Here is a 26,735-nt window from a genome sequence, read left to right as displayed (position 1 = left end):
TAGGCATAAGTGGAGCTAGGAGAGTCCAAATGAGGTGCGATTTTCGGCCATGCGATCGTGATCGAACGCTCTAGGACATGGAGCAGAGTTTGGCGGGTTTTCGGCCAAATTGGAGGGGTGTTGGGCTGCAACACACACGAGGCCTTTTCGGTCCCTCGGTTAACCGTTGGAGTATCAAACGAAGTCCAAATGGTACGAAAATTGACAAGTGGTCTACCGGTATTAAACCAAGGCCGCTTGGCAAGTCTCGGTCCAATCCAGAAATGTTTAAACCCCACACATGAAATAAAGCTAGAAAAGGCCACCGGAGGAGAACGAAGCGCCGGAATGCAAAACGGACAACGGGGAAAATGCTTGAATGCATGAGATGAACACGTATGCAAATGCAATGCACATGATGACATGATATGAGATTTATGACAAAGACAACAACACACGGAGACAAAACCCGAACCCGAGGAAATAAATATAACTTAACGCCGGAAACGGCAAGAGTTGGAGTACAAATAAGGAAAGTTACATCCGGGGTGTTACATAGGGCACCCTTGGGTAGGGGTATCCACTACATATCCTTTTTTTGAAAGCGCCTCCACAACAAATCGGCTTCTCCCTCGTCCTCTTGAAGAAAACCGATGATGAGTACGCCGGTAGGGTTTGTAGGAGTACTACGGCGTGGGGGGCCACGTCGTAGTAAACGGGTTTGAGTCGACGCCTTAAATATGTGTGGGTCGCTTGGTTTTACGGGAACGAGGCAGCATTTTGGGGTCGGGGACCAGTGGAGATATAGTACGTACAAAAAATTGTGGACGTAGGTTCGACCGAAAGGCAATGATGCATGGGCCCTGCATTTTGATATACCCGGGGCCACGTGAAATTTGCTACTCTACTCAAAATTAGTAACGTACACATGTATTGAACGCATGAGATTTCAAAACCAAATTATGAATAAATACACACTATAGCATTTAAAGCTTTGAGTCATATATGCATGATGTAGATGTTCGTTTACTTCTTATAGTTCATCTCATTCAAAATCAATTAGTTTCATAAAAATGTTAAGGTTCATGGGGTTGTGCATTGTAAATCATAAAGTAAAAAACAAATAATGGCAATTCATTTAGAAAAAATAATCAATTATGATACAGAAGATTCTAGAACAAAGGAGAAGTGCTTGTGTTTTGAGGTTTGTGCATTATGCTTAAGTTCAACCATGGAGTCTTCTAAATTGTACATGTGGCAGATCTGGTGGAATGTTGATGATATCCAATGGCCAGTAGTGCTCGGATTTGCCTATCTCCGCACTGTCGGGTTAGCTTCATCCAGCGGCCATCTTTCAAAGTTATTGGCACACTATATAGTTCTTGTGCCATAGTTGCATGTTTTGGAAAAAAATCTACTAGTGGGTTGTACTATCTATTTAGGAATAGAAGATGTATACATGGAAGTTGTAGGGAAAGAGATGACATGGACCATCTCAATTCCTTTGAGTAGGGATTGGAAAAGAGATGTCATTTGGTTCACATCATAGGAAATTTTCTATTGAATCTAGAGATGACATGTATCTCAATTCCTATGACGAGGGATTAGAAAAGAGATGTAATTTGGTTCATATCATAGGAACTTCTCTATTGAATATACGCTAATGTTTATTTTCCTTTGAAATTAAGGGAGTATAGGAATCCATTCATATGAACCAAGTGGCTCTAAAGCTATAGAAATGATATCATGTTTATTTCCTTTGAAATGTGGAGTATATGAATCTATTCCTATGAACCAATTGGCTCCAAAGGAAAAAATCCTATAAAAATCATATCATATAGAGTTCCTATGATATTCCTCGACACTAAAGGGTGCTTGAAATTGTTGCGGGTGATACGATGGCCTTTCTTTGTAGACTCCTCACCCATCTTTATAGTTACCTTTCGAGATGAATGAAATGATATATACATGGTATTCTAAGCATATTTCATATATAAATTGTTTTAATCCGATGCACGATTGTGAAGTTATTAAATGCATGATGATGAAGGACTTTTCTGTAAAACTGGCACTCTATGGGAAAAAGCTAAAATCGCAGCAATAGAAAAAAATACTACGGGCCGAAACTTGCTGGCCCAACAGGAACAGGGGAGGTGCTGGGTGCGTTCTCACCCATGGGCTTGGCCCGCTGGTGAAGAGGAAGGTCAGCAAGGACAGCGCGGATCTGGCCCGTTGGTGCGGTCCACGACGCACAGGAGGTAGGCCGCTGGATAGCCGAATGGGCCTGGCAGCTCCGGGCCACGGCGGGGTCTAGCTGGAGAATGTCCTGGCGCTGGGCCTTGGCAGGCTGGGGTCAACGCTCGCGGTCAAGGGGACTTGTGCTGGTCGTCGTCTTCCACACACAGAAACAGAGGCCAGCGACGAGGACTTTGGGTGGGGGAAGGAGGTCCTGCGGTGGCTCGAGGGTGCAGGGCGTCTGGAAGGCCGGATCTGGCCGTGGGAGGTCGCCGTCGAAGTAGCTGGACGCGGTCAACGAAGGAGGGACGAGTGGGCGTCCTCTACTCGACAAAAGTAGAGCGGCGACGGTGCCTGGAGCAGAGCTCCGGCGAGCGAGGCGAAGGGGCGGAGAAGCGAGGGACTTGGTGCGGGCTCCTGGCGACTCCAGACGACGAAGGACGACGAGGAGGAGGGCGCGAGGCAGGGGCCCTAGTTCTGCTGGTGGCGGACGGCGTGAGGACGCCGGTGAGCTTGTTCGGCATCCAGGATGGGAAGCATGGCTGGGAGGCAAGGCGCTGCAAGGTACTCCGGCGAGGAGCGGGCAGACGGCGGATCTGCGCTTCCATGGCGGCGATTTCGACCTGCAGAGGGCGACAGAACGATGGCCATGGCAGCAGGGCGTCCTCCTGTTGCTCCTGCTCCTGGCGAGAGAGAGAGATAGATTGAGAGAGCGAGAGAGGGAGAGAGAAGGGAACCAGAGGAAGGGAAGGGCGCGCTGCGACCTGGAGGGACGATGCGGCCGGGCTGATGGATGGATGGATTGAAGGAACTGGGGTTGGCTCGGCGCTGAAAACCAGGAAGGTGGTCGGCTGCGGGTTTGGATCTGGGAAGATCCCGAGGTGGGAGGCGAGTGAGTGGTTGGCTGGCAGCGGTGTGGTGGGAAAGGGTGGATTGGATAGGGTAGGCTAGGGGTATATCGTCCCTCCGATCGCAATCAAACGATCGCGAATAAAAATAGCTAGGAGGTCCAAATAAGAAAATGGTGACATTTCGTAGACGTTTGGGGATGATCCGGATCCAACAGTGACGACTGCCCGGGTCGGGTCCAGGACAATTTCGGACGCGCACGTGAGGGGTTCGATGCACTGTGCAGAGAGGGATTCGGACTGTGCGGTCGCATCGGACAACTCCGGAAGCAAAGAGGGGAAGGAGGATGGACTAGGTGGGCTGTGGCGAGACTGCAAGGGGGAGAAGAGAGAGGGAGGGCCCTGCATCTATTTCCGGAGACCGAAAACGACCGACGTTAGACCGACTATAATGTCGCTATAGTTATCCGTTGGGCTATCAAACGAACTCCAAATGAGATGAAACTTGTCAAGCGGCCTACCTACAACATAACAACACCACATGCCAACTTTCAACCCATTCCGAGAACATTTTTCGGCCACTTATAAAAATACTATTTCAGACATGCCGCGGGCGCGTGCAAGTGTGACTGGGCTCAGAACGGACAACGGACGGAACTGCGGGAACCCGGACTAATGCAAGTTTCAAGAACATGATGATGCAATGCACATGATGACATGACAAGATGTGACACGCTAGCAAAAGACAAGGCAACAACAGCGAATAACTGGAGGACACCTGGCACAATGGTCTCGGGGCGTTACAAAATCCCAACCAAGGGAAATAACATCACTCTCATCGGTTGCTTGAGCTCATTGTGCATTACAGAAGCCAAATGATTATCCCCCACCAGCACCCACAAACTTATTTCGAACTAGCACATCAAATGGGCTATAAATTTTCATAGGAAAGGCTGCATGACCGTGACAGATTTGGATTCTGACATTTGGGACCCACGAGGAAATAGCCTATCCAAGGTGGTGTCGACTTACTAGCCAGTCAACAAACGATTCTGCCTACCAGCCATTGGATTGACATCCAACATCTGTCGGGTATCTTCTATCTCTTGACTTCTTCCTCCAGCCGCCCAAACCAAACCACCCCGTCGGCTCCGCCTGCTCCCACCTCCCATGGCTGGATGCGCCTCCGCCACCCTACCGTACGTACCGTCCAACGTTGGCCAGTCCCTTCCTCTATTCCCCCACATGTCCTGTTATTCTCCGGCGATGTCATCCCAAACACGCACCCGCGCACGAATCAGTCAACCATCGTACTCCCCTCCGCCTGCGACTGGACCGGCTCATCTTCAACGGCTCCTGTTCGTTTCGTCTGAGGCCTCACTGCCGTCCTCCGCCTTGCGGCCTTGGTTCGCTCGTCGTGCGCGGTGTGCCGCCCTCTTGCATTGTCAACGTCGTCAACAACCGAGAGGAACAAGGAGATGACTGTACGTGGAGAGGATGATAGTAGGGACCCACCAGCGTCACGGTAGTACGCAAGCAAGTGCCTCCATAGTACAAGCCCAAAAATATGGTTCCTCCTAATGGTTGGACATCTTGGGCTCACGCCATTGTCAACGTAGTCAATAAATGAGAGAATTACACTACGAGCGGCTGACACCAGGGACCCAGCATGTCGCGCAGTTTTGTTTTTTGAGGAACAAGCAGTTGTTATTTATACTAGTTTTAGCGACGGATCAGGGTAACAACGGGGCTGTGCGGGGGTTGTGGCCCGTCTAGCCAGGGTTTTATTTATGTTTACCACATCATGAGCCTAGTTGTGTTTTTTTCTTGCTGAAAATGGCTATCCCAGTTCTATTTTTTTAAAGAAATACCTAAACAAGGCCTACTTGCTTTATGGGCCCTGCTGGGCTGCAAATCTTTCAAGACGAGGAGAGTTCCATTCGGTTTGCCCATAAATGGGCTGTACATTTTTAAAACACATCAAACCGGGAATTAGTTTCAAATTTTTTTTCATTACAAGATCTTAAATTCCATTGATTTTTATGCGTGGACAATTGTTTGTATTTTATATTTATATAAATTATTTTTCAAAATAGTTTGAATGTGAATCGATATTTCTGGATTAAAAACAGTTGACCGCACCGAAATATGCAAAATTTCGTATACTTTTTAACCATGGCCACAATATGGGGTGTAATGCTAACGAAAAGAAGATGGGCTCCAAAAAAGTTCTTAAGAATTAGAAACTGGGCTGTACATTATTAGAAATAATGGCAGATGGGTTGTATGCTATTTTCCACAGATTTGAGGCTGACTTGTGCGCCTACTATAGGTTGACGCATATGCTTTCATAAAAAAAAGGTTGACGCACAGGCAATGCCCTGTCAACTTAGTCAACACACGAGAGCAGTGACTGTTGGATATCCATCCAGGGCTCGTGTACATGGCTGGGTCGGAACAGAGATACATCGTCGTCGTCGTGTTCATGGGGAGGCAACAAAATGCGTCATGTTCATGGGGAGGCAACGGAATGCGTCGTGTTCATCGGGAGGCAACGGAACGCGTGGAAGCCAACCGGCTGGGTCGGAACGGAATGCGTGGCCGTGTTCATCGAGAGGGCTTGGACCGCACAATGGAGGAAACGGACCTCCTGCGTTTGGAACGGAGGAAACGAACCTCCTACGGTCGAAACGGGGGTCCTGTTTATCGGGAGGGGTGTTGCATACCGAAAAATGGACGAAACGGACCTCCTACGGTCGGAACGGGGGTCCTGTTGATCGGGAGGGGTGTGGCATACCGCAAAACGGACGAAACGACCTCCTACGGTCGAAACGGGGGTCCTGTTCATCGGGAGGGGTGTGGCATACCACAAAACGGGAATTCACGGGATACTGTTCATCTCCACAGTCGACCTCCTCCAGCCTTCACGGGCTACCGTTGACCTCCTCCAGCCTCCACGGGCTCCTGTTCATCCAGCCTCCACCGCGCGCTACTCCACTGGCTACTGTTCAACCACCCCTCCACGGGCACCCATCCACCATCTACTGTTCATCCAGCCCTCCACACGACGGGGTCCTATTCAACCACCCCTCCACGGGCACCCCTCCACCGTCTACTGTTCATCCAGCCCTCCACCACACCACGGGGTCCTGTTCATCCAGAGGCAACACCACCGCTCACTGTTCATCCAACCCCCCCCCCTGCCGCAACGCTCACTGTTCATCCCAGAGGCAGCATCGATCGGCTTCAGTTAGCAGCAGTAGTGAAGGAATCGCTCGATCGGGTTCAGTTAACAGCCATCGAGCGATCGCTCGGGTTCAGTAACGCGTAGCCTGCAGTGCAATCGCTCTGTTTCAATTAGAGCCCAAAGCCTCACTGGGCTTCAGTTAGAGCCAATGCCTCGCACACACGCGCATACATGTACGAGAGAAACATGCATTGCTCGATCCCCGACCTCCCACCGTAACGGGGAACTCCCCGAAATTTTCCTCGCCCTCGCTTCGACCATGGTTTTTTCCATCATGGACGGCCCAAAGAATGTCATGCAGCTACGCCTCCGGCCCGCCCAGGACGAAAAGCCCATATTCTGTCATGATTTTTTGTCATAGAAGTAGGAGCCCACCACATCTATGATGATACCGGGTTTTTTCACAATTATCGTCATAGAAGTGTCATATGTATGACAGAAAAAAAATTCGTTCGGCCCAAAATGTCATGGATGTGTCTTTTTATTGTAGTGCAAGGTTGTAGTCTCGTAGTAGTGGTTGCGCCAGAGCTCGCGTTGGTACTCCACCGCCGATTCCTCGACGGATAGACTCTTCTCTACCTCTACCTCAGCCATGCGCAACTGCTCCTCCTGGCGCTCCCCGATCACTGCCGCCTCCTGCATTTCCAGCTCCCGCTCGGCGAGCTCATGAGGAAGCATGATGGATTCCGAGGTGGCCTGGAATATCTTGGCGTGTGCATCCTCGATCTTGGCATGGATGGCCTTGACCCGGTCCAGGGCGACATTGGCGGCACGGACGGCAGCTCGAGCGCTCTCTGTGTTTGCTGCCACCGTCGCAGTTGCAGCTATAGCCGTCTCGGCTGCTGCAGCTGCCCTGTCGGCTGCCGCAGACGCCCTCTCGGCGTTAGAGGCCACGCTCAATGCGGATGCGGTGGTACTCTCGGCGTAGACGGCCGCTCTCTCGGCGCAGGCGGTGCTGCTCAGGGGGGGGGACACGGCCATTGTACGGGCCTTCATGAAGCGTTTCCATGGCATCATCTTTGCATGAAGGGGGTGTGGGAATGGGGATCTGGATTCGTGGATTCGGGGGTTGCAGACACTAGAGCAGATGAGTAGGCGAAACTTAAGGAGGAAGACTTAAATAGACCTAGATGTTTTCATCGCAAATGGTTCCTACAAAACAACAGTGTGTGATGTTCTAGATATTTTTTATTACCCGTGAAAGACGAATTTGGAGTAAAGTGGCAACATATGGTGTTTTAAATGTAGAAGAAAATTTGTAGTACTAATACAACTGTCATGTCAAATTTTGGAAAATTTCAGGGGTCATTTGACCTTTTAAGACATTTAAGTGATTTTCTTGCCATTTAATGACCGTAATTGAAATTTGAACACATGTACATGCAACAGCTAACCATAATGGTTTGAAAAGTCATATTTTGTGTACTTGTGTGCGATTTAATTCCATGTGCAATAAATTGGAAGGAATTTTCAAACATATTGGTCTAACGGCTATGACACAAATAAGCATGGAGTGCCATGGCATTAAATTCCTGAAAACTAAAAAAATATCAGAAACACATGAAACCTTGGTTGATGTAATATCATGCCACCAATATGATGTGTTAAAAAAATTGCCATGTTTCACAAAAGTTTGGACACGCACCCGTCACAAACTGGAGTAACTCACTTGAAGGCTCGTGGTTCCGAGAGGGAACAATGCACGTTTGATGACGAACGGGAGATAGCTTCCTCTTACGGCCTTCAAATCTTTTCTACGTCTAACATGCACTAACACTACTAGGAAAACCCTTACCAGTAGCGCTGTTTTTTTTGCTATTAGTAGCGCGGGCAAGCGCGCTACTGCTACGGCGCTACAGCTATTTTTTAGCAGTAGCGCTTGTTTGTCCTAGCGCTACTGGTATATAAAGCTAGCTGTAGCGCGCTTCCAACCAGCGCTACTGGTAATTATCTACAACGCGTGGCACTAGCCAGCGCTACTGTTACTTGAGTGCTACTGGTAATGTTTACCCCCACGCCACTGCTAACTTTTGTATTAGTTTTTTGCGTTTTGGCTCTGTACACAATTAAACAGATCCACCGTTTATACAATAACATGCATATTCATTGAAAAGCAAGGGATTCTCGACATGTCTCAAGTATCTCACCATCATCAATCATGGTCGAACACATGTCTCGAAATAATGTTGCAAGTCATTACAAGTTCTCAATACATGCAACTACATGGTCACATACTCATGTTTCATCATCTATGTAGACTATGATATGACCGCATAGAAGATAAGAGCGATCACGATGATCAAAAGCGGTATTATGTAGTAGTTTTTGCAGCGGAGTTGGTTCTGAAATGCCCTGTTGTCCTATGAATCTCAAGTAACTAGCTTCGGCTTCCGCTCTCCTATCAAACCCTTTCTAGCTTCTGCTGGAGAAGCCAGAGACTTGGGCCTGACACTGTGGCCACTCATTGTACACACCCGGAACATGCCCTACATACACAGCATACCACTTCCTCGCCATCGTTGATCTATATACCTGTCAGAGATGCACACACACACACAAGCATATATATATATCATGAAGCGAATTGAATGAAACAGTTACGAAAGAAGTAACATATATAGTAAACATAGTTAACAAATTTCATCGTACCGAAAGTAATTAACTAGAGAGCGGCACCATACATCTAATAGTTTCATCATACACTGAGACATTCGAAGTTTCGTCATACAGAAAGTAACAAGTAACTAAATAGACACATTGTTTTTAAGCAATGCACTCTTCCCATGTGTCCATATCCGGAAGGGTGTCAGCAAGCCTAGTGAAAGGCGTCATGTCCTGACGTTGTAGGGCAATGCGGGTTCGGACGTCAGCTCACGATATTGGGCCGCCCTAGAACATCCCATTCTCTTCAAGGACATCTTTCATGATGATGGACGCAATTTCCTGCTGGATCCGGTAGAAATCATTTCAAAGTTGATTATTCGGCATGGCTCCAAAGGCTTCAGCCCATCTCTTAATATGGGTATCGGATGAAGATTTCATGCAAAGTGATTGCACATCCCATCTGTACTCCATCATTAGATGGATGACGTAGAATCCATCATTCACACTTCTTGTCAGTTGCTGGATGCAACAGAAGTCAGTCTTGTGGCTGAAAAAAAGACCGTCCTTATTTGTTTTTTTGCACGGGATGTAGCCACCCCGCATGCTGAAGCCTAGCATAGCTCTGTCTAGAACATGCTTTATGTGTGTGTAATCTTTCTTCTCTATGTTCTTTGATGGGTCCAAATATAGAGCGCGGGAGTAACACGGGTAAAGAACGATGAGAACGACATGACACACCCCGCTGCGCAAAATACACGATCAAGTTAGCCTCCATGCGTGCAAAGTAACTATTGAAATGCTTCTATGCGTTATAGTGCTATCCGCCAATGACTTACCTGGGATGATAAGGTAGGAGAATCGTTTCTTTGTCCTTATTGCTGACCAAGAATTCTTCGACATACTAACTCGCATATTGATGGTTGGCATCGTTGATTGACAAGAAGCCCTCATGCATGTAGTATGGGTCCGCGACCGCAAGACCAGTGACTTGCTCTCTCCTGACGATGTAGTTCATGTGCAGCGCATACATGCGGACGAAGGTAAAATCAAGTGTCCTCATTTGAAACATCTGGAAGATGTAATCAAACCTCGGGAAGAAGTGGTCCACGGGGCATGTGTGGATGTACATCTTGCAACTGCTCGACACATGAACCGTAGAAAGTGGGTATCCTGGATCATCCGAGGCGAGGAGGCTTCTCTCCGTCGAAAGCACATGGTTATGGAGTCTCCTGAGATCCCCTGTTATGGCAGCTAGTGTATTTGCTGGTACCATTATCTCTCCCGCGACATGGATTAAGGGCACATGTTTCATCGGTACACTGTCAACCTTGGTCGAAGGAAGCTGGCTGCTAGAACCAACATTGCCAGCTTTATTGGATTTTCTCTCCATCGGTCTCTTCCTCTGCTTCTTCTTGGTGGGCTGAGGTGCTGGTGGGTCTGTCAGACATTCCCTGAGCACCACCCCTAGTGTTGCCGGGCTCAACATTGGACGACTCTGGCTAAGTAGTTGAGCTTGGGTGGAACTGGCATCTGGAGGCGTGTCCTGCGAGGATTGCATGAACAAAGACTTCTTGCACTCCCGAGGACGTTCGGCTCTGGTACATGCATCTCATATTCATATGGTTGACTCATTGTTACTTCGTTGTCAAAGGCAGTATTGAAATACTGGTCAGGGTCATCGGCCTCCTCCATGCCATGATCTCTATCCTCTTCCATGGGGCAGATGGCATCATTCGCCGGAACGGTTGGCCCTCCTTCCTCGTGTCTCTCGATCTCAGCAAGCAGCACAGACGATGGTTGTACTTGTGTAGGAGGGGTTGTGGTCATACCTTCCTGAGGTCCCGTTGCTGTGCTCCTGACCACCTCGACACGAAGAAGATTTTTCGGCCACAGGATCGGCCAATTTTTGCATTGGCCAAGCTGCGTGGGGGTCTAGTCATCCTCTCCATCGGTTTGTATCGGACGAGGGAGACACTCGTAGCCCTCTTTCACACTAGCCACGGTGACCCTTAAGGCGTTATCAGGCATCTGCCGGCGGTGAAACAATGGATCCTTAGGCTTCACTATAGTACCCTTCCCCACATCCACCAACCCGCCCTTCATGTTGTAAAGGAGGGTGCACGGAGTGGAGTCGGCCTACAAAGACATATACGTGCAGCGTCAGAGAACCAAAAAGAATGGCAACTGGAGATTAATTAATTAGTTGAGTTGATGAAGGTGCGACGCGTATTTACCGTGAGTGTGTCGAGCTCAGCCAATGTCGACGGCCCGACATTCAAGCCTAAGACGGAGCTAGGGCTGCTGTGAGAGCTGGGTGCAGGAGTAGGTACTGGAGGAGGTGCGGGTGCGGTTGCCATACTAGGTATGGGTATGGGTGCGGTGTTCATTGAGTTGCTCCCGGTGAAGCTGGGCATGGGAAAATCACTTGGTGGCACGTTTGGATTTTGTTGCACCCATGTGACCACTGTTGGAATCAAGCTTGTAAAGGCAGCCACCATATCATCTCTATAGGCAGCGATTATCTCAGCTTTGGGCTCAGCTTTTGCTTTCTCCATCGCCCACGCCACCTTCTCATCAATAGTCACTTGACTGAACTTCTTTCTCTGTCTTTTGGCCTCGGGGTCCTCTTCATAATACTACTTCCACGTGGTGCCATCCCCGGCGACGTGCACATGTCCATATTGTTCATGGCCCGGTTGAAAGGAGTGTCCCACTTGTACTTTGCCAACGACTGAGTCGACGAGTCGCTCTCGACCGCAAGCTTGTGTTGGTCTCTCTGCAAAATGGACCGTGATTCATTTTTGAATGTGACTGGAATGTAGTAGAATTTGTTGATCAGAAACTAATATGTAAGGTGGTAAAAGGATAATTACCAGTATTCTCATGAATTTCCTAGTCGGCCCATTGGTGAAAAAAAATCTTTTTCTTAGGGTCCCACGAGAATCGGGCCCTGATGAAGTCGTGCTCCTGCTGGTCGGTGAACTCACCCAATGGGTCTGGGATCCCCTGACGTTCATGTTCTGCATCCTCCTTAGCCCACACGGGCCTCTTTCCCGTGTAACCACGACTTCCAAGGCGGTGGTTCCCCATGTTCTTTGCCTACAGCTGCTTGCCTCTCTCCGACCTGGCCTTGGCAGCTTCTTCATTGCAAGTCTCCTTGAATCTTTCAAAGACCTCTATCATAATTTTCAATTTTTCTGCAACAATCTCGGCGTAGGTTTCATGGTCTACTTGAATCGCCCTTTTCACCCTAGTTTTCCAAGCGGTCAATGCATTGCTGAACTTCCCTAGGGCTTTGTTGTTAATTTTTTCATGGCACCATCATCCCATGGGTCGACATCGTCATTCCGACTGGGGAACAGGAATCTTGTATGCAACCTAGTTAGAAGCAGCTTCTTCAAATGTTCATTCTTCCATATTTTTGTGGTGTTGATGTTAGCGGTATCCCATAGGATGCATGCTAGTTGGTTGCCGTAACACGCTGCCACTTCTCGCGGCTCTATTGGTCGAACTCGCCAATGTGCACCGCTGTGACCACCAGCCTTCCGGTGCCGAGCTCATTTGGGCGTCGTGTCCTCTTTTCCTTATTTCCCTCACTAGCTTGGGAGGTCCCACCTTCCGTGCTGTAATTAGGAACATCATCAGCGCCAGTCACAGTGCCGGTGTCGTTGGTGGCATTAGTGTCGGCGCCGGCGCCACCACCGTCGTCATCCATCTTGACAAGGCGGTCCGGACACCCAGCTTGCTCTCTCTCCTGATCCGCCAGAAAGTTGAGGTAGGTGTGTGCTCGACCTAATTGGGACTGAGAACCTCTAGCCTCATCGGTGTCGGTGATGTTTCCTAGGGTTCACCGCAAATTATCGAGCTTTATATAATAAAGTGAATAATGACAAAAATAGTGACCCTTGTTTTGCCAGAAATGTTGTTTCATTCCCGCCGCGACAAATCTCAAGCACTCGATATGTCCAACTTTATAGAACAAGTCATGCTGAAATTCACGGAAAATTTCGGCATGGCCTTTGCTAGAAAGTGCACATATAGTGTGACGCCCCCGATTCAATCGTACACTAATCATGCACGCAAATGTGTACGATCAAGATCAGGGACTCACGGGAAGATATCACAACACAACTCTACAAATAAAATAAGTCATACAAGCATCATATTACAAACCAGGGGCCTCGAAGGCTCGAATAACAGAGCTCGATCATAGACGAGTTAGCGGAAGCTACAATATTTGAGTACAGACATAGCATAAACAAGATGCGTTAAGAAGGCTAGCACAAACTGGGTTACAGATCGAAAGAGGCGCAGGCCTCCTGCCTAGGATCCTCCTAAACTACTCTTGGTCGTCGTCAGTGGGCTGCACATAGTACTAGGCACCTCCGGTGTAGTACGAGTCGTCATCGACAGTGGCGTCTGGCTCCTGGGCTCCATCATCTGGTCGCAGCAATCGGGTATAGGAAGGGGGAAAAGATGGAACAAAGCAACCGTGAGTACTCATCCAAAGTACTCGCAAGCAAGGAGCTACACTACATATGTATGCATTGGTATCAAATGGAAAAGGGGGAATTCCGGAATAAGAGGGGGATAGCTAGTCCTATCGAAGACTACGCTTCTGGTAACCTCCATCTTGCAGTAGAAGAAGAGAGTAGATGGGTAAATTCACCCAGTATCATCGCATAGTATAATCCTAACCGATGATCCTACCTTTGTCGCCCTGTCAGAGAGCGATCACCGGTTGTATCTGGCACTTGGAAGGGTGTGTTTTATTAAGTATCCGGTTCTAGTTGTCATAAGGTCAAGGTACAACTCCGGGTCGTCCTTTCACCGAGGGACACAACTATTCGAATAGATCAACTTCCCTGGAGGGGTGCACCACATTTACCAACACGCTCAATCCCCTTTGTCTGGACACACTTTTCTGGGTCATGCCCGGCCTCGGAATATCAACACGTGGCAGCCCTACCTAGGCACAACAGAGAGGTCAGCACGCCGGTCTAAATCCTATGAGCATAGGGGTCTGGGCCCATCACCCATTGCACACCTACATGTTGCGTGGGCGGCCAGAGAGCAGACCTAGCAACCTCCATTACAAAGGAAGTTGCGTTACGCGGTCCAACCCGGCGCATGCCGCTCAGTCGCTGACGTCACGAAGGCTTCGGCTGATACCACGGCGTCGAGTGCCCATAACTGTCCCCACGTAGATGGTTAGTGCGTATAGGCCAGTGGCCAGACTCAGATCAAATACCAAGATCTCGTTAAATGTGTTATCTTGAAATAACCGCGAACGCCGACCAGGCCCAGGCCCACCTCTCTCCTAGGTGGTCTCAACCTGCCCTGTCGCTTCGCCACAAAGACCCACACAGAGGGCCCTTGGGACAAAGGTCCTTTCAGCCCCCAATCCATGATTCACTCGCGGGTGCTCCACGAGCTAACCCGACTTTAGTCACCACATGTATCATGTATATATGTATAAGTATATACCCGTGATCACCTCCAGAGTGATCATGGCCCGATAGTATAGCATGGCAGACGGACTAGAATGTAGGGCCACTGATGATAAACTAGCATCCGATAGTAAGCATTAGGATTGCAGGTAAAGGTAACAATAGTAGTAGCAAGGACAGGCTATGCATCAGAATAGGATTAACGGAAAGCTATAACACGCTACACTACTCTAATGCAAGCAGTATAGAGAAGAGTAGGCGATATCTGGTGATCAAGGGGGGGGGGCTTGCCTGGTTCCTCTGGCAAGAGAGTGGGTTCGTCAACATCGTAGTCATACTGGGTAGCAGCAGCGTCAATCTCAGTGTCTAGCGAGAGAACAGGGGGAAGAAATAATAAATATTGAGCAAACAGATGCATGACGATGCATGACATGATAAAGTGTGATGCTAGGTGTGCCCTAACGCGGTATGAGGTGGTACCGGTGAAGTGGGAAAATATCCCCGGTGTTTCGCGCTTTCAGACAAATGAATCGGAGGGGAAAAGTTGCGTGTTTGCTATGCTAGGGATGTGTGGCGGACGAACGGGCTGCGTATCCGGACTTGTCTCGTCGTTTTGCGCAACTTTCATTTACAAAGTTTTTCTATCCGAGTTACGGTTTAATTTATATTATTTTTAAAAGATTTAAGTCATTTTTAGAATTACCAGAATTAATTTAATTAGGAAATACCATTATGATGTCAGCATGACATCAGGGTGATGTCAGCATGACATCAGGGTGATGTCAGAAGTCAACAGTCAGTTGACTTGGTCCAACTGACACGTGGGTCCCACTGTCATTGTCTAACTAACTAACTGTTTAGTTAGATTAATTAGCAGGTTAATTAGGTTTAATAGTTAGTTAACAGAATTAATTAAGTTAACTAATTAAGTTAATTAATTAATTAATTAACTAATAATATTTTTTTTAATAAACATTCTGGGCCGTGGGCCCCACATGTCATTGGCCCTAGGGCCAAACGGGCGCTGGGCAGTGGATATGCGGCGGGCGCCGGGTCCCCTGGACCCGGGCATGCGCGGGTGGTTCCGCGGCGAAGCTGGGGCACCAGGCGCTGTGGCCGTGACCACGGCGAGGCCCTCCGGCCGGCCGCGACAGGCGGAGGTGGGCACCAGGGAGGAGAACGGGTTCGTGTTGCGTGCTTGCCACGACGGACATGAGCGACAGAGGTCACAGAGGAAGGGCGGGGTCCGCGGGCGCAGGCCGGCAACGGCGGGCGCGAGGCACCAGAGGGCCGAGGCGGGGTAAGCATGGTGCGGAGGAGGGCAGTAGCGGGCGCGGCTTGGCAGCCTACGGGGAGCAACGGAAGCAGCAGTGGCTGGGTGGCCGCGTGCGTTTGTAGGAGGTGACACGGGGCGCGGCTAGCGCAAGCGCGCGCGGTGGCACGGGACGCGGCCGGCTCGTGCGATGGAGGGGAAGGTGGGGGTTCGGCCGACGCGGGCGCGCGCGGGCGATGACCTCAGCGGGGCGCAGGAGCAGAGACGGCGCAGACGTCGCATGGTGAGCACGCGGGGTGAGGGAGAGAGGAGGTCGGGGCCTCACTGCAGGGCTGTAGGGCACGGGCAACAGGGGTCGATGAGGAGGACGGAGATGAGGCAACGCAGGGGGAGGAGGCGATGAGGGAATCCGGCGAGGTGGCCGTTTGTAGCGAAGGTGGCGGGGCGCTAAGCGGCTTCGGGCGGCGACTCGAGGTACCGCGTCGGGGGCGAGGCGGTGAGGACCAGGCGACGATGTCAGAGCGATGGGGTCAGGGTTGGGCGACGACGGGGCAGCGCCGGGGGGCGTGGTCGGGGTTGAGCCCCGATCCAGATCGGGGTGGGGGCGAGAGGGAGGAGAGAGTGGGGGGGAATCATGCGGGGGCAGAGTGGGGGTGCGGTTAGGGTTCAGGTGCAGTGGGGGGTGAGGGAGTCCTGGATTAGGGGGTCTCCGGACAGCCGGACTATATCTTTCGGCCGGACTGTTAGACTATGAAGATACAAGATTGAAGACTTCGTCTCATGTCCGGATGGGACTCTACTTGGCGTGGAAGGCAAGCTAGGCAATACGGATATGGATATCTCCTCCTTTGTAACCGACCTTGTGTAACCCTAACCCTCTCCGGTGTCTATATAAACCGAATCGTTTTAGTCCGTAGGACAACAACCATAACATACAATCATACCATAGGCTAGCTTCTAGGGTTTATCCTCTCTGATCTCGTGGTAGATCTACTCTTGTAGTACCCATATCATCAATATTAATCAAGCAGGATGTAGGGTTTTACCTCCATCAAGAGGGCCCGGACCTGGGTAAAACATCGTGTCCCCTGCCTCCTGTTACCATCCAGCCTAGACGCACAGTTCGGGACCCCCTACCCGAGATCCGCCGGTTTTGACACCGACAGGGGGGTTATGGATAGTGGGGGCGGTTGGGCCGTCCTGCTAGTGGCCACATGGGCCAAATGGCCCAGGGAGGGTTCTTCTCTGCTTCTTTTTATTGTTAGTTTTTTTTCTTTTTAGTTAACCTTTTCTTTTAGAACCTTTTCCATTTCTAATTCCATTTAAAGCAGACTAGCTTTATTAAATACAAAACTTAAACCTAAATTATTAATAGAAATTAGGTTACTCCCACGATTTGTTTGGTAGGTAATTAAGTTATTCCAGTATTTTTATAATTCAAAAAGCATTTAGTTTATTGCTTTGATCACTGGTTTATTTATTTACGGCCATTTAAATACTTAAAAAAAGGTTGGCTCCACCACCAATATTAGTTAGGGATTATTTGCCACTTGACGAACATTTTAGTTTTGATATTTGAAAACTTATAAAGTTTGAGTTGATTTTAAATTTGATTTTGAATGAGGGTTGAATTAATGCGAGTTTATCAACAGTAACTGTGGTGACGTGGCAACATTAGTAGAGGGTTACTCTAGCTTCATTATCCGGGCGTCACAATTCTCCTCCACTACAACAAATCTCGTCTTGAGATTTAAGAGGGGGACTAAGGGGTTTTGTTACGAAATTTAACCAATCTTCTCAGTCTTGGTTGCTCTTCTCGAAGTGGTTGTTCTATTACATTGATGTCTTTATTTTTCTGCTTGAGTTCATCATGATGAAGTCGGCATCCTTTCCTCAGGAACTCCATCATACTTACGAAAGAATAAAAGGTGGGTATGTTCCGGGAGAGCGGACCTCATCAAGTTTGACTATCTGGTAGCTAACATTGGGGACGGTGGCGGAAAGTAACTCTCGAACTGAAACTTAAGAAAATATCGAGAGTAAAGTAAGGAGGTACCCTGAGAAGTTTCAAGCGGGTAGGCAATCGTTCGATGCCTGAAGCAACATGTGAAAGGGGTCCAGAGCAGCGAGAATGAGTATGGCGTATGTTATCAAAATAGATCGCTAGGACGGTGGCCTGTGAATTACAAAAGAGGCCACACGCGAGGGATAACTTTGGAAACCATGGGTGTACATGAGAGTCAGGTTTCGATCATGTGGAATTGTGGGTTATGGGCCCACCATGTGGGTTAAAAGTAGGAAGGGTGGTAACGTCTTGCATGATCAAGCAAGGAAGGCATGTTAGAGGAGATAGCCTATCAGTTATGTCGGTAACAACAACAGTACCAAGGGCGAGGGACGAAGAGAACCATTTTCCTGCTTGTTGAATGAGGCAGACCAATAGGCAAAGCTCTTGTCCATCGATGGTTACTGGATTGTCTTCAACCAAAGTAACAGGGTCTTACTAACAGAGTTGTACACCGAGGTGTTTACATAAGCAGTGAATTATTACTGCTTAGATTATATAGATCACAAGAAAGGTCAACAAACCAATGGAAAGGAAAAGGTGATCACCAGGTTAAACAGAACAATGGAAAGGAAAAATGTGTTTGAACACATATTTCAGGGGTATATCCTTCCCAAGGACAAACTGATCATGATATCCGGTAGATATGTAGAAAACTCTTTAGGTAAGGTGAGAGAAATTTCATGACATTACCCATACAACGGTGTTTGGATAATTGAGCAAGAAAACATTTAGCATTGGGCATCAAATGTTCTTGTCGAAAATCGAAGTACCACAGACATGCTTCGAGATAGCATTGACATGGTCTTCAAGCAGAGGTCGGACTCTGGATACTCAATCGATTCATCAGGAATAACTTGTAGAACAAGTCTTACAATCTCCTCATGGAAGAATGTCTAACCTTGCTAAAGAGGAAACTGACAACAATACGTCCTCCGGCCAGGTGTGCTAGGCATGAAATCACCTTACCGATATATAAGGACCAATGTTATAACTCTTGGAAATATGTCCCAACCATCATATCTGACCGAGATTCAGATCTGATTGGTGTCAGGATACCTCGGACTCAGGAGGTCTGAGAAGAAAAGGTGCAACACAAATTGACGAGATGTCATTGTAAGATTCTCGGGAAATGAACTATGGAAGCAAGTTCTGGACCATGGGTTCATCATTAAACCAAGGAGAGGATGAGGAGGTGACTGATGAACTTAGTGATAATTCATCAAGATTTCCAAAAAGGTCAAATGGTATAATGATGTATGCTCGAGGAAAACATACATAATGTTAACAATGATAGAAAGGTGCACCCTGAAATCTAGATTCGTAGCACGGTCAATGTTTGAATGATGATTCAATAAGCAATAGACTTATAATGAAACTATCGACCAATAACTTACAAGCACTAGGGTTGCTAGAAGTTTTGACTTCACACATCATAGTTAAATGGCTGGTATCCCAGTTAGAAACAACACGGGGACCAAGATATGAACGGAGATAGTGAGAAGTATTACTATATCAAGAATTATTAAGAGGTGGTGAAATTCTCACGACTTTCTTGACATAAAAGATGGTAATACTTCCAAGGTAAAGAAGAACAACTGCTGGGTAGCAAGGATCTCAAGGTATAACAAAAAACCAACTTTGTGTTGAATGGAAGGCAATAAAGTGGTCGATGATACACGAATCATCGAGGGGCAAGGATGGTATTACCCATCAAGAATACAATTGATATCCTAGAAGACCTCAGAATGGTGATGATGACCACGACACATTTGTCGAGAGGTTTCAAGAAGATGTAACCAATTGGCGATGACATCAAGCCAACAGAATGATGAAGCGCAAAGTTATTGAAACCATATGTATGACACAAACTTGAAATCAAGCTTGTTGTTCAAGGACAATTGATATGACGAGGAAGATCGGCGTAAGATTAGCTCACCGTCGAAATTTCTACTCCGGGAAGAAGCACCAGGTAGCATTATTCAAATCGGCATGACAAGGATATAGCCAAAGAGGGTAGGAATGGCGTGATCGGGTACAAACTCGTACTTAAAGAAGATTACTAAGAGTTGTTGAACCGTAGTGCGGACTCGGTTCAGTTATCAGTGTCTTTGAGTGTTTAATAACTCAGAGCCCATGAAAGATTGTAATCAGTGAGAATGTAGTACTTGATGGAGAACTCATAAGAAGTTATGCAGTTCCCAGATAATCTCGAGATGCCAGGGGGTAATACTCGACGACGGATCAAAGTAGAGGTCTGACTCAGGTATTTCTATGCAAAAGACAAGTACTTAAACTTGCACGAGAAATGGTATTTAAAGGATAACATGGTCGAAACCACGATTGAAAAAGGCTGGATCCCAAATATAAGAACTTATACCAAGGGAATAATTAATTTAAGAGAAGCTTTAACGATAAGATCTACATCGTGTCCATGGGCATGAACACAAAGTTCAAGGTCGACTCCCACTTCTTCAATGTATAACCTTCCATTCACCTCTAACTTTCGAAGAAGTTGTAGTGTTGAAATTTTATCTAGCAAAATACCAGAAGAGTATGACTCGCGAAAACTTTCGAGTTCACACATATTAAGGAAGGCATAGGATCAACCCGTCAGGGTATCGTGGAAACATATACCACAAGCTTCAATATTAGATACCACCAGCTCAAAAGCAGAGCATGGTTGGCCAACTAGAGAATAGGATTTACCAATGGCATTATATATCAGAGAAAGAACTACTCAAGGTTTATTATATGAAGGACACTTTCGGATGATAATTCAACAAAGGACTTGACGGTCCATAACAGAGCCAATGTGAGCATCGACACATAAACAGAGGAAGAAATCAATGCAAAGTCATTGGATTATAGAAACATCTGAATAATTCGATGTTTAGATATAAAGGAATTATGGTTTCCAAAACGAAGGATCATAAGCATACGCTCTGATCAAGGGTGGATAAGTTGAACAGACCTAAGGGTACAATGGATGCAAATTTGATTGGTCGAGAACCAGCTCATGTTTAGAATGTCGTCTGAGCCGGAAGGATGAATTCTAGGATCTAGTTGAGCATTGCGAGCATTCACACTTAATGAATCAATGGGCTCAAAATGATAGTGGCAAAGGATGCCAATAAGATTCTATACTTATGGGATTAACCATAATGCAAGCAAGGAAGATTTACATGAGCAATAAGCTGCTAAGGATTTTCGGAAGATCGAATATTATTTCGAAAACCTTAGTGAAACACATAAACAACTAGGGATGAGCGGATACTCGATAAGTGTGAGGAATTATCCGTAGGGGGTGTTCATGTGGTAACAAAGTATTCTCAAAACATTAGAGAGAATTTCGGGGTATCTTTAAATAACAAGATCAACGGGATTGAAACGACAAGTGTATGTAGTTATCCATAATGATATAACAGTGGTAGTGAATTTGCAATGGCGGTGGGCACAAGTCTCTTGAGAGAACAATGGAGATTATCTTCAGAATCTTTTGGTGCACCAAGCAATCATCTGGATTGAGGGGCTCTCCGTGAGAAGTAGTAACGAGAACCTAGAGTTATAATTAGTAAAATCATTTAACCTGAATAGAAGAGAGATCAGAATCCCAGAGTAAAGATCAAGGAGTAAAATATCCTAATACCACCCAATGGCAACGTGGGCCCATGGGCGGCACAGCCATGTTAGTAAAACAATTTTCATCGACTAGACTCAACTTCGGCCAAAGAGTGTGGAAGGGGGATTACTATAGGCAGTCGGCTCTGATACCAACTTGTGACGCCCCTGATTCAATCGTACACTAATCATACACGCAAATGTGTACGATCAAGATCAGGGACTCACGGGAAGATATCACAACAAAACTCTACAAATAAAATAAGTCATACAAGCATCATATTACAAGCCAGGGGCCTCGAAGGCTCAAACACAAGAGCTCGATCATAGACAAGTCAGCGGAAGCAACAATATATGAGTACAGACATAAGATAAACAAGATGCCTTAAGAAGGCTAGCACAAACTGGGTTACAGATTGAAAGGGGTGCATGCCTCCTGCCTGGGATCCTCCTAAACTACTCCTGGTCGTCGTCAGCGGGCTACACGTAGTAGTAGGCACCTCCGGTGTAGTAGGAGTCGTCATCGACAGTGGCCTCTGGCTCCTGGGCTCCATTGTCTGGTCGCAGCAATCAGGTATAGGAAGGGGGAAAAGAGGGAACAAAGCAACCATGACTACTCATCCAAAGTACTCGCAAGCAAGGAGCTACACTACATATGTATCCATTGGTATCAAATGGAAAAGGGGGTAACATATGTGGACTGAACTGCAGAATGCCGGAATAAGAGGGGGATAGGTAGTCCTATCGAAGACTACACTTCTGGTAACCTCCATCTTGCAGCAGAAGAAGAGAGTAGATGGGTAAGTTCACCCAGTATCATCGCATAGCATAATCCTAACCGATGATCCTCCCTTCATCGCCCTATGAAAGAGCGATCACCGGTTGTATCTGGCACTTAGATGGGCGTGTTTTATTAAGTATCCGGTTCTAGTTGTCATAAGGTCAAGGTAAAACTCCGGGTCGTCCTTTTACCAAGGTACACGGCTATTCGAATAGATCAACTTCCCTGCAGGGGTGCACCACATTTCCCAACACGCTCGATCCCCTTTGTCCGGACACACTTTTCTGGGTCATGCCCGGCCTCGGAAGATCAACATGTCGCAGCCCTACCTAGGCACAACAGGGAGGTCAGCACACCGGTCTAAATCCTATGCGCGCAGGGGTCTGGGCCCATCGCCCATTGCACACCTGCATGTTGTGTGGGCAGCCGGAGAGCAGACCTAGCAACCTCCATTACAAAGGAAGTTGAGTTACCCGGTAAAACCCGGCGTGCACCGCTCAGTCACTGACGTCACGAAGGCTTTGGCTGATACCACGACGTCGAGTGCCCATAACTGTCCCCGCGTAGATGGTTAGTGTGTATAGGCCAGTGGCCAGACTCAGATCAAATACCAAGATCTTGTTAAACGTGTTATCTTGAAATAACCGCGAACGCCGACCAGGGCCAGGCCCACCTCTCTCCTAGGTGGTCTCAACCTGCCCTGTCGCTTCGCCATAAAGATCCACACAGAGGGCCATTGGGACAAAGGTCCTTTCAGCCCCCAATCCGTGAATCACTCGCGGGTGCTCCATGAGCCAACACGACTTTAGTCACCACATGTATCATGTATATATGTATAAGTATATAACCGTGATCACCTCCCGAGTGATCACGGCCCGATAGTATAGCATGGCAGACGGACTAGAATGTAGGGCCACTGATGATAAACTAGCATCATATAGTAAGCATTAGGATTGCAGGTAAAGGTAACAACAGTAGAAGCAAGGACAGGCTATGCATCAGAATAGGATTAACGGAAAGCAGTAACATGCTACACTTCTCTAATGAAGGTAGTATAGAGAAGAGTAGGCGATATCTCGTGATCAAGGGGGGCAGCTTGCCTGGTTGCTCTGGCAAGAGAGAGGGGTCGTCAACACCGTAGTCGTACCGGGTAGCAGCGGCATCAATCTTGGTGTCTAGCGAGAGAAGAGGGGGAAGAAATAATAAATATTAAGCAAACAGATGCATGACGATGCATGACATGATAAAGTGTGATGCTAGGTGTGCCCTAACGCGGTATGAGGTGGTACCGGTGAAGTGGGAAAATATCCCCGGTGTTACGCGTTTTCGGACAGATGAACCGAAGGGAAAAAGTTGCATGTTTTCTATGCTAGGGATGTGTGGCGGACGAACAGGCTACCTATCCGGACTCGTCTCGTCGTTCTGAGCAACTTTCATGTACAAAGATTTCCCATCCGAGTTACGGTTTATTTTATATTATTTTTAAAAGATTTATGTCATTTTTAGAATTACCAGAATTAATTTAATTAGGAAATGACATTATGATGTCAGCATGACATCAGGGTGATGTCAGCAGTCAACAATCAGTTGAATTGGTCCAACTAACGCGTGGGCCCCACTGTCATTGTCTAACTAACTAACTATTTAGTTAGATTGATTAGCAGGTTAATTAGGTTTAATAGTTAGTTAACAGAATTAATTAAGTTAACTAATTAAGTTAATTAATTAATTAATTAATTAATTAATTAAGTTAGGGCCCCACATGTCATTAGCCCTAGGGCCAAACGGGCGCTGGGCAGTGGATATGCGGCGGGCATCGGGTCCCCTGGACCCGGGCATGCGTGGGTGGTTCAGCGGCGAAGCTGGGGCACTGGGCGCTGTGGCCGTGACCACGACGAGGCCCTCCGGCCGGCCGCAACAGGCGGAGGTGGGAACCGGGGAGGAGAATAGGTTCGTTTGGCGCGCTTGCCGTGACGGGCACGAGCGACAGAGGTCAGCAGAGGAAGGGCGGGGTCCGCGGGCGCAGGCCGGCAATGGCGGGCGCGAGGCACCAGAGGGCCACGGCGAGGTAAGCGCGGTGCGGAGGAGGGCAGTACCGGGCGCGGCTTGGCAGCCTACGGCGAGCAGTGGAAGCAGGAGTGGCTGGGTGGCCGCATGCGCGAGCAGGGGGCGACGCGGGGCGCGGCCAGCGCAAGCGTGCGCGGTGGCATGGGACGCGGCCGGCGCGTGCGATGGAGGGGAAGGCGGGGGCTTTGCTGACGCGGGCGCGTGCCGGCGATGGCTTCGGCGGGGTGCAGGAGCAGAGACGGCGCGGACGGCGCATGGTGAGCACGCGGGGCGAGGGAGAGAGGAGGTCGGGGCCTCACCGCAGGGCTGTAGGGCACGGGCAACGGGGGTCGATGAGGAGGACAGAGACGAGGCGACGCAGGGGGAGGAGGCGACGAGGGCGTCCGGCAAGGTGGCCGTTAGCGGCGAAGACGGCGGGGCGTTGAGTGGCTTCGGGCGGCGACTCGAGGTATCGCGTCGGGGCGAGGCGGTGAGGACCAGGCGACGGCGTCAGAGCGATGGGGTCAGGGTTGGGCGACGACCGGGCAGCGCCGGGCGGCGTGGTCGGGGTTGAGCCCCGATCCAGACCGAGGTGGGGGCGAGACGGAGGAGAGAGTGGGGGGGGGGCATCGTGCGGGGGGCGCAGTGGGGGTGCGGTTAGGGTTCGGGTGCAGTGGGGGGGTTATGGACAGTGGGGGGCGGTTGGGCCGGCCTGCTAGTGGCCACGTGGGCCAAATGGCCCAGGGAGGGCTCTTCTCTTTTTTCTTATTGTTAGTTTTTTTATTTTCAGTTAACCTTTTCTTTTAGAACCTTTTCCATTTCTAATTCCATTTAAAGCAGACTAGCTTTATTAAAGACAAAACTTAAACCTAAATTATTAATAGAAATTAGGTTACTGCCACGATTAGTTTCGTAGGTAATTAAGTTAGTCCAGTATTTTTATAATTCAAAAAGCATTTAGTTTATTGCTTTGATCACCGGTTTATTTATTTAAGGCCATTTAAATACTTAAAAAAAGGTTGGCTCCACCGCCAATATTAGTTAGGGATTATTTTCCACATGACGAACATTTTAGTTTTGATATTTGAAAACATTTAAAGTTTGAGTTGATTTTAAATTTGATTTTGAATGTGGTTTGAATTAATGCGAGTTTATCAACAGTAACCGTGGTGACGTGGCAACATTAGTAGAGGGTTACTGTAGCTTAATTATCCAGGCGTCACATATAGAGAGCATGAAATTTGGCGGAATGGAAATGAATCAACATTTCCGGCAAAACATAGGTCACTTTTTTAACCGCAAGCATTTCAACACTCAAATAACCATTTTAACAGCCACATTATGAGCACTCTAAGAAGTTGAAACAAACATCACAGACTTTGTTGGTGCTGACATATACACAATCATGAACATTGCTGCCAACTGATGCAAAAATGATCAACTACCAATCTAACAGCTCCACTCCCCATTGCATCATTATGAACACTTTAACAGCCACATTATGAACACTCCCCCTTGCATGATTATGTGCTGACATAAGAAGAGGGAGGGAAGAGGGGGTGGCACACCTCGGGGTGGGGATCGGGGTCCGGGTCGCCGGGGTTGAGGGCGTCCTTCTCCTCCTCGTCGATCTGCGCCTAGCTTCGATCTACAGAAAGACCTAATTTGGTCAGAGAGAGAGAGAGAGACCAAATTTTCATACACTTCCATTAAAAATCCTCATTTTCAAAATCGACAGCAACATAAGCTAATTTGCAAAAACTGTAATTTTCATTTTCATTTTCGTTTAAAAACAAAGCAACATAAGCTAATTTTCATTTCAATATTCTGTCAAAGCTCATTTTAATTCTCTGGGCTAACACTAACACTAACAACTAACTAACACTAACACTAACACTATCACTTGGCTATCACTAGCTAAGCACCAACACTGGGCTAACACTAACACTAACTAACACTAACAACAATTAAATTAAGCTCATACGCACGGGGCAGGGGGAGGGGGAGGGGAGGGAAAGGCACATGTCCACGAAGTGCTCGCTGGCGTTGCTGGGTGTCGCCGGCTGCTTCATGGAGGGAGGCCCTGAGGGGTCGGGGTCGGTGGCCGGCGTCGGGGTCGCTGAGCCTTGTTGATCTACAGAGACATACCGGAGCGGGAGGGGGTCAGAGAGAGAGAGCCGGGGTTGAGGGTTCAGAGAGGAAGGAAGAGGGGGCGGGGGGGCATACTGGAGCGGGAGGGGGTCGGTGGCCGGCGTCAACGTCGGGGCTGAGGTCGAGGCTGACCTCGGTGGAGACGTGGGTGGTGGGGCGTCGGCGGCGGCGCGGGCGGGGCGGCGTCGGCGGCAGCATGGGCGGTGCGGCGTCGGCGGTGGCGTCAGAGAAAAGGGGATCGACAAGCGGCGCGAGTGAGAGATAGGAAGGAGGGGCGCTAGCGGACCGGTGTTGTAGGCAACTTAGCTATAACACGTGTGGGCAAAGGCACTATAGCTAAGTTAGCTATAGCGTTGGTCTAGCAAAACAGCGCTATTGCTAACTTTTTTTATATTTTTATTTTTATTTTTCTTAGCTATAGCGCTGCCCAGGATG

This window comes from Triticum aestivum, chromosome 2A, assembly GCF_018294505.1.
Source record: "Triticum aestivum cultivar Chinese Spring chromosome 2A, IWGSC CS RefSeq v2.1, whole genome shotgun sequence".
Taxonomy (NCBI): domain Eukaryota; kingdom Viridiplantae; phylum Streptophyta; class Magnoliopsida; order Poales; family Poaceae; genus Triticum; species Triticum aestivum.
The sequence above is the reverse complement of the archived record's forward strand: the minus strand, read 5'-3'. Positions refer to the sequence as shown.